Raw genomic sequence first — 7138 nt, 5'->3', positions numbered from 1 at the left:
TCCATGTGTATGTACACACACACAAATATATACACACACATAGAAACATTTTCATTTCCAATTGTTCATAACTAGTATATAGAGATATAGTTCATTTCTCTATGTTACTTTTACATAGGTTTAAACTCCACGATAGATTATTTTGTTTCAATACATTAATTGTATTTATAACATTTCATATAACAGGGAAAGTGTTTTTATATTTACCTATGTAGTTTCAATTTCTGGTGTTTTTCATTCCTGTCTGTGGATCTGAAATCCCATTTGGTATCATTTTCATCTGTCTTAACGTCTTTGGCAGTTTTTTTGTGACTATATGGGGCGTGGCAAAACCTTCATCAGGAACTACCATCTGTCCCTTGATGTTGATTCACACCGAAGAAAAGCCATTTCTGCAACTATTGGCTGTGGTCAAAAATGCCAACGTCTTTGGCATTTCAGGTAACCTAGATCTGTTGGTAATACAGTCTTTAAATATTTGTATGTCTGAAAAGTCTTTATTTTGCCTTTAATTTTAAAATGAATTTTTATAGGAGACATAATTTTAGGTATATCTCTTTTTTCCCCCTCAACACTTTAAGGAATATATCTGATCCATTGTTTCTGACAAGAAATCACATTTGCTGTTTGTTTGTTTTTTTACTGTAGCCCATAGCTGCTTTTAAGATTTTGTCATCACTCTTTAGGAAATTTGCTTATGATATATCTTCGTGTTTTGTCTAGTTTTGATTTCAGACTTGTGCTTGAGGTTCTTTGAGCTTCTTGGATCTGTGAGTTTATAGTTTATATCAAATTTCAAAAGTATTCAGCATTATTTATTAAGAGTTTTAAAAATTCAAAATTTATGAATAGCTTAATTTCACATGTTCTCAGTCCTGTAGAGTTGTTCCACAGTCCACTGATGCCCTTTTATTTTTTCAGTCTTTTTTCTGTCTGTGTTTCATATTGGATATTTTTAATTATTTATGTATAAAATTTATCAATTTATGAATCTTATATTCTGCAATATCTAATCTTATGGAATCTTTTGCTGTGTATTCCAAATTTCAGAATGTTTTTTAGATTCTCTAGAAATTTCCTTTGGGTTTTATTTTCTACATCAGTGATTTTATTTTTATTTACCTATTTTTTTGTTTTTTAGAGACAGGGTGCAGGGCAGGGGCGGATGTCACTCTGTCACCCAGGCTGGGGTGGAGTGGAAGAATTATTGCTCACTGCAGCCTCAAACTCCTGGGCTCAAGGGATCCTCCCACTTCAGCTTCCCAAGTAGCTGGGTTTAGGTGTGAGCCACTGCAATAGTGATTTTATAAAGGAAAAAAACATGCTTCTGACAGGAAATAGCTAAGCTCCTCAGTCTATAGTTCTTTAAACAAAGCAATCTGAGATTTAGCTGGGGGTAAGTATCACAACTATGCAGAACACTTTGTCGTCGTACGATTCAGTGACTCTCCATTTGTAGGCAAAGATAAGCCTTGTTCTTGTTTTGTTTAGGAGGGATATATGCAATGACATGAGAAGCAAAACTATTGTCCATAAGATTGTTTTATTTCGGTCATTTTATTTTCCTGTCAGAATCATGCACATGCATGACTACTGAGACTTTGTTTCATTGCAAACCTTTGCCACCACCAGCGTGTTCACACATAAATGAATGCTCCACTTCATGAAAAGAGAAAATATGGTTCTGGAGTTTAAACAGTTGTGAAGGTTTTACCACAGCCTTCTCTTCGCCATCAGCATACATCCCTTTTGGAGGCATGAATTTTCATGTGCTGCTTAAGACAATCTTTGCATTTGAGTGTTTTCAGAGACATATTTCACGTTTCCTCTCATGCTTCGTGTGATACTGTCTCTTTGGGTTTCTCTCACATTTCAAGAAGCTCTATCCATGGTTTTACCTCGGAGGAAAGTCTTGTCTGACACACAGAACCCTCTGAACCTTTCTCCTTGCTTTCAACCTGCTGGGTGAAGCAAAGTGTCTCCCACATCCTCCACGGTTTTCTTGAAGAGTGTTTCACCAGTATACTGGCACTGAAAAATTTTCAGCTGCTAACGTTTCTTAAAGCTCATGTTCCAAGTTCAAAATTACGTACACATTATTTTTACTGATTTGATTCTGTGTTGAATTTTTTACCACAGCCAATAGCTGCAGAAATGGCTTTTCTTCTGTGTGAATCAAGATCAAGGGACAGATGGTAGTTCCTGATGAAGGTTTTGACACACCCCTCATAGTCACAAAAAAACTGCCTCTTCCTCACCCTGTGTGTTTGCCCAGCATGCTTTTAGCTTCTAGGTCTTGTAATTGGCAATGGCATTGGGGAAGGAGGGGAACATCTCTCAGGAACTGCAGAGGTGATACAGGGTAGGGCTGGGCTCTCACAGTCTAAGGGGAACTACACTGCCTGGATCGCCCAAGCAGACAGCTCCAGGGCAGTAGCTTCTGCACCAAGGATGAACACTGCCTGCTCCAGCCCTCAGGACGAACTCCAGATGCAACCTGAGTGCACTTTCAGGAGTGGCCCAGGGTTGGGTGTGTGAGAGTTGAGTCTTTTTTATATCTTCCCTAATTCTACATAACATAAAGTTTAATTCGGCCTTTCCTGTAGCTTGTTAAACATATAGAGTACAATTATAATACAAGATAAAACATTCACTTATAATATTCCATCTGTGTCTTTTGGGGGTATTTTTCTATCAGTTGATTTTCATTTTATCGTGGGTTGTACTTTTCAGCTTATTTGCATGACTGTAATTTTTCATCAGAAACAGACATGAGGAATTTTATCTCACACTGCAAATTTTTGTATTCCAATAAATACTACTGAGCTTTGTTCTGGGGTGCAGTTAGATTTCTTGGATATTGTTTAACTCTTCAGGGCCTTTATTTAGAGCCGTTTTAGGTGGAGGCAGAGAAGCCTTTAGATTAGGACTAATTGTGACTCCTACAGATTCAAAATCTTTATTGATATTATTCTGAACAAATTTTGAAGCTTTCTAATTTAGTTCTTGGGAATAGGATTGATTCCCAGTCCCATGTGAGCTTGAGGCTTTTTCTCCTTAATCCTTTCATAAATTTCTTACTAGGAATTGTTCCTCCTAATCTTTTTTGTTGTTGTTGTTGGGGAGGTGTTACCTCCCCTGGCCTCAGATCATTTCCCTTTGTGTATAGATTATGCAGTATTCAACTCTATCTTGAAGGGAACCTTTTGTCATTATCTCAAGATGATTCTCTGTGCCTCTCTCTTCTCTCTCATATTCTGCCTTGCTAACAATTGCTGCCTTGGTCTCCTTGGTCTCCTAGATTTATCTTCTTAAAGAGACAAGAAAACTATGTTCCACATGGATTCTCCATCCTCGGATCGCTGGCTGGGTACTTTCTCCATGCAGTAAGCTGGGCCAACATATGACTCACTTTGTTCAATTATTTTCTCTCTCAGATCACTAACCTTAATTGTCTGATAACCTATGTCTTAACAACTATGGTTTCACATGTGGTAATGGTTTTATTGCTATTTTGGGGTAAAGGATAAATCTAGTCCTATTATTATATCTTAGCTAAAAACATTTAAAAAGTTTTTAATTTGTTTGTTTTAATTAATTTAAGTTCATCTGTCTTTTATCTTTTATTGTTTATAAATATTGTGTCCTATCAAAAAATATTTGCTTACTACAAATATTTCTGCTCAGTTTTTTACATATTTTTTGTAGTTGTAACCCTTACACTTAGATCCATTATTCATACTGATTTAGTTTTGTGTATAGAGTTTGGTAACAGGTAGGTTCATTTTTATGCATTTAGATATTTAATAGTTTCATCAAAATGTCTTGAAAGTTCATCCTTTATGCATTGAATTACCTTGGTAGTTATACGAAAAATTAATTTACCCTATGTGTGTTTTTCTATTTTGGCCTTCCTATTATTTTATACTGGTTTATATTTCTGCCATTATATCAATACCACACTGCTTTTGTTAATATAGCTTTGCAATAAGTCTTGAAATCAGGTAATTTTAGTTATCCAACATTGTTTTTCTATAAAGTTTAAGAGAGGCTTGCTGATTTCCATTTTGGTTTAGATGACTTTAAAATTGTAAATAAATTTAGAGAGATTTGAAATCTTTACAATATTGGATCTGATCCATAATGATACTACTGTTTTTAATTCACTTAGGTCTTCCATAATTTCCCTTAGCAATATTTCATACTTTTCATTGTGCAAAACTTGCACACTTCCTGTTAAATATATCCCTAAAAATTTCTTAAATTTGATACTGTTATGTGGAGAGTTGGTTTTCATTCATTTAAATATTCATTTGTTTATTGCTTGCATTCATCAACATGATAAAAGTATTTAATAGTTCTCAAAGATTTTTCATAGATTTTTTTAAAGATTTTGTACATAGAACAACATATCATCTGTGATAAAAAAATTATTAAAGCCCTTATTTATTCAACTTTTGGTACTCTCCTACTTCTTCTTCTGAGACTAGTAGACAGTATTACACAATTTCATGTCGTCACACTAGCCAACAAGGCTCTGTTTGTTTTTAACTATTATTTTTCTCTGTGTTTCATTTGGATATTTTATATTGTTTTGTTTTCAATATCACTAGTCTCTTCTGCAATGTGTAATATGCTGTTAATCCAATGCAGTGTATTTTTCATTTTAGATATTGTTTTAAATGGATGGAACTTTATTTGAGCCATTCTACATATATCCTATGCCTCTCATCATTGTATTCATCTTTTTCTCTACTGTCTTAAATGTGGTACCTATTTATAAAATTTTTTTTAACATCTGTGGTTGATAACCCTATTATCTTGAAAATTCTTGGTTCTGTTTCCAGTAGTTTATTTTTTTCCTGGGTAAGAGTCATGTTTTTCTGCTTCTTTGCATGCCTGTTGAATTCTTGATTGGGTAATGAACATTGTGGTTTTACATTATTGGGTCCAGAGTTTTATTGTATTCTTTTAGTGTTGGACATTGCTTTGGTATCCACGTAAATACTTTGTCACCAGTTTAATTGTTTCTAAGCATGCTTTTAAGCATTTCTCTCAGATGTAACAGTTTTTTGCTGCCTATTGTTTACTGTCTGAAAACTGTGCTTTCATATTTTTTGCATACTTTTGTTTTTATTTTTTAATTTTAAGATTGGAGGGAAAATCTATTCTCTCTTACTCTAGGAGAGGTGCAATTTATTGTTGTTTTAAAGCATTTTTTTCACTTAATATGGGATAAATATTGCTTCATGTAAATGTGCATTTATGGCATCACATTCAATTAATGATTACATCAGAATGTCTAGGTATTTTAACAATTATCAATTCAGAATTGATTTATCTCTAGGTTATTTATAATTTTCCAGAATTAAAAAAGTTTCAAACAGCATCATCTACTGAGAATGAGTTAGAAGTTGTTATGACTTTGTAGATATTTAATTATTTCCTATTTATTTAAAATTCTAATAGCACAATTTGATGTAAATAGTCACCGTCATCTTATTTCTATTTTCAGGGTATTCAGATAGCACATTGGTAAAACTGGGTAACTAATACATTGGCTAAAAGGTGATAACCGAATGAGTTAAGTAACGTACAAAGTCTTAAAATGTACCTAAAGCCACTAACATCAATTAAGAGCATAGAAATAAGAGGAAATATTTAAAAATATATTTTTTAAAATTTTAATTCAGCTTTTACTTGACTGAGTATATGACACACAGATATTAGAGAAAAATTTAAGACCATTTACTGACACCATTATTTAAGTATTCTTTGTTCCTTTCTGTCTTTAATCTGTGATGTCAGAAGCCAGGAGAGAGCCAAGAAAATATCTTGTAAGTGTAGATTATTCTGAGGATCAAGTCACCACAGAGATGAAAAGAGAGCTAAGTTTAATACTTCCTTCCTCTTTTTATAGCACCTCTCAATTACTTCCATGTGCAACTGATACTTGAAAAACTTTTACCTTCAAGTACTCACTTCTACTTTAGCTTTTGAGATTTGAAGTTGCTGCAGGTCAATTTTTAGGCACCAAGAGGCTAATAGTAGAGGAATAAGAACATGATGTAAATGAAGGTCATATTTCCCAGATGTGTTATTATGTCATCTCCAAATTCAAGCAATTTTTATAGTTTCTTACAGTGAATCTGTGGTAAGGCTGAAAAATAGAATTTTATAATCTGGGCTCCAATGTCTGTATGGCTTGAAACAGATACTGCAAATCTTGCCTAAGGTTTTAAAAGGAAAAACATAACCCAGAAATGAGATAATAGTCTGCAGTTATCGCAGCATTTGAGTAGCTTTTCTTATTTAAAATATAAAGAATGCAATATTGACTTGCATATCACAGCTAAAATTTTTTCTGTCAAAAGACACCCAAACAATAAAGCAAGTTAACAGGAAACTTGCTTAAACGAAAGCCTTCAGAAAGATAATTGACTAGGTGTAAAGAAGAAAATTAAGGCAAGAATGGAATACTAAGGTATCAGGGAGGTAGCAATTGCAGAAAACAGCCACCATCTCTAGGGGTAAGGAGAACAAGTGAATAAGTTGAAATTATTAAAATTGAGAAACTTAGAGGAGGGACCTCCACTATTGAAACTCGTATCTCTGAGCACGGAGTATAATTCATCTGATACCGTGAGCTTGGAGGAGGGACCCGCTGGGGCTGCGACCAGACTTCTGGCAGGGAGCACTGGTTGGCTAGTGATGGTTCTCTGAGGGAAGAATAATCAGGCTCAATCTACAAGTGGTGGAAAAACTGCAAACTGGACTCAGCTGCTTCAGTGGCTAAGAACTGATGCTGCAGGTGAAAGAATTTGCTGAGGTGAAATTGACAGGAAGAGGAAGCGGACAGGGAGGAATAAGTCCCTTTTTCCTCTTTCAGCTTTCCTCTCTACCTCTTGTACCTCGCATTGGCTGAGCCTACCGTGGAGCCAGATGGCAATGATGAATGTGGGGTGCAGAGTGCCAGCACCAGCATCACAGGTTCAGAAGGTGGGATTGGAGCTGAGGGACAATAACCCTAAAACTGGCAGAGCAATCTAGTGAATTCTCAAACTTTTGCTCTTTGATAATGCAATAGATGAAAACGTACAGCTCATTGTAGTTTTGATTGATATTTTTAAAAAATAAG

General features: G+C 34.7%; 1 long non-coding RNA gene across 1 annotated transcript in view; it reads left to right on the top strand.

Moving 5' to 3' along the window:
- The first annotated feature begins 369 nt into the window (after positions 1-369).
- LOC129036996 (uncharacterized) overlaps positions 370-7138 on the top strand; it is a 30054-nt gene continuing 23285 nt past the window's right edge. Inside the window, exons 1-2 of the long non-coding RNA XR_008502713.2 lie at positions 370-441; positions 3302-3386. This is a non-coding gene — a long non-coding RNA (uncharacterized LOC129036996). The remainder of the gene's footprint in view (positions 442-3301; positions 3387-7138) is intronic.

This window comes from Pongo pygmaeus, chromosome 4, assembly GCF_028885625.2.
Source record: "Pongo pygmaeus isolate AG05252 chromosome 4, NHGRI_mPonPyg2-v2.0_pri, whole genome shotgun sequence".
Taxonomy (NCBI): domain Eukaryota; kingdom Metazoa; phylum Chordata; class Mammalia; order Primates; family Hominidae; genus Pongo; species Pongo pygmaeus.
The sequence above is the reverse complement of the archived record's forward strand: the minus strand, read 5'-3'. Positions and strand labels throughout refer to the sequence as shown.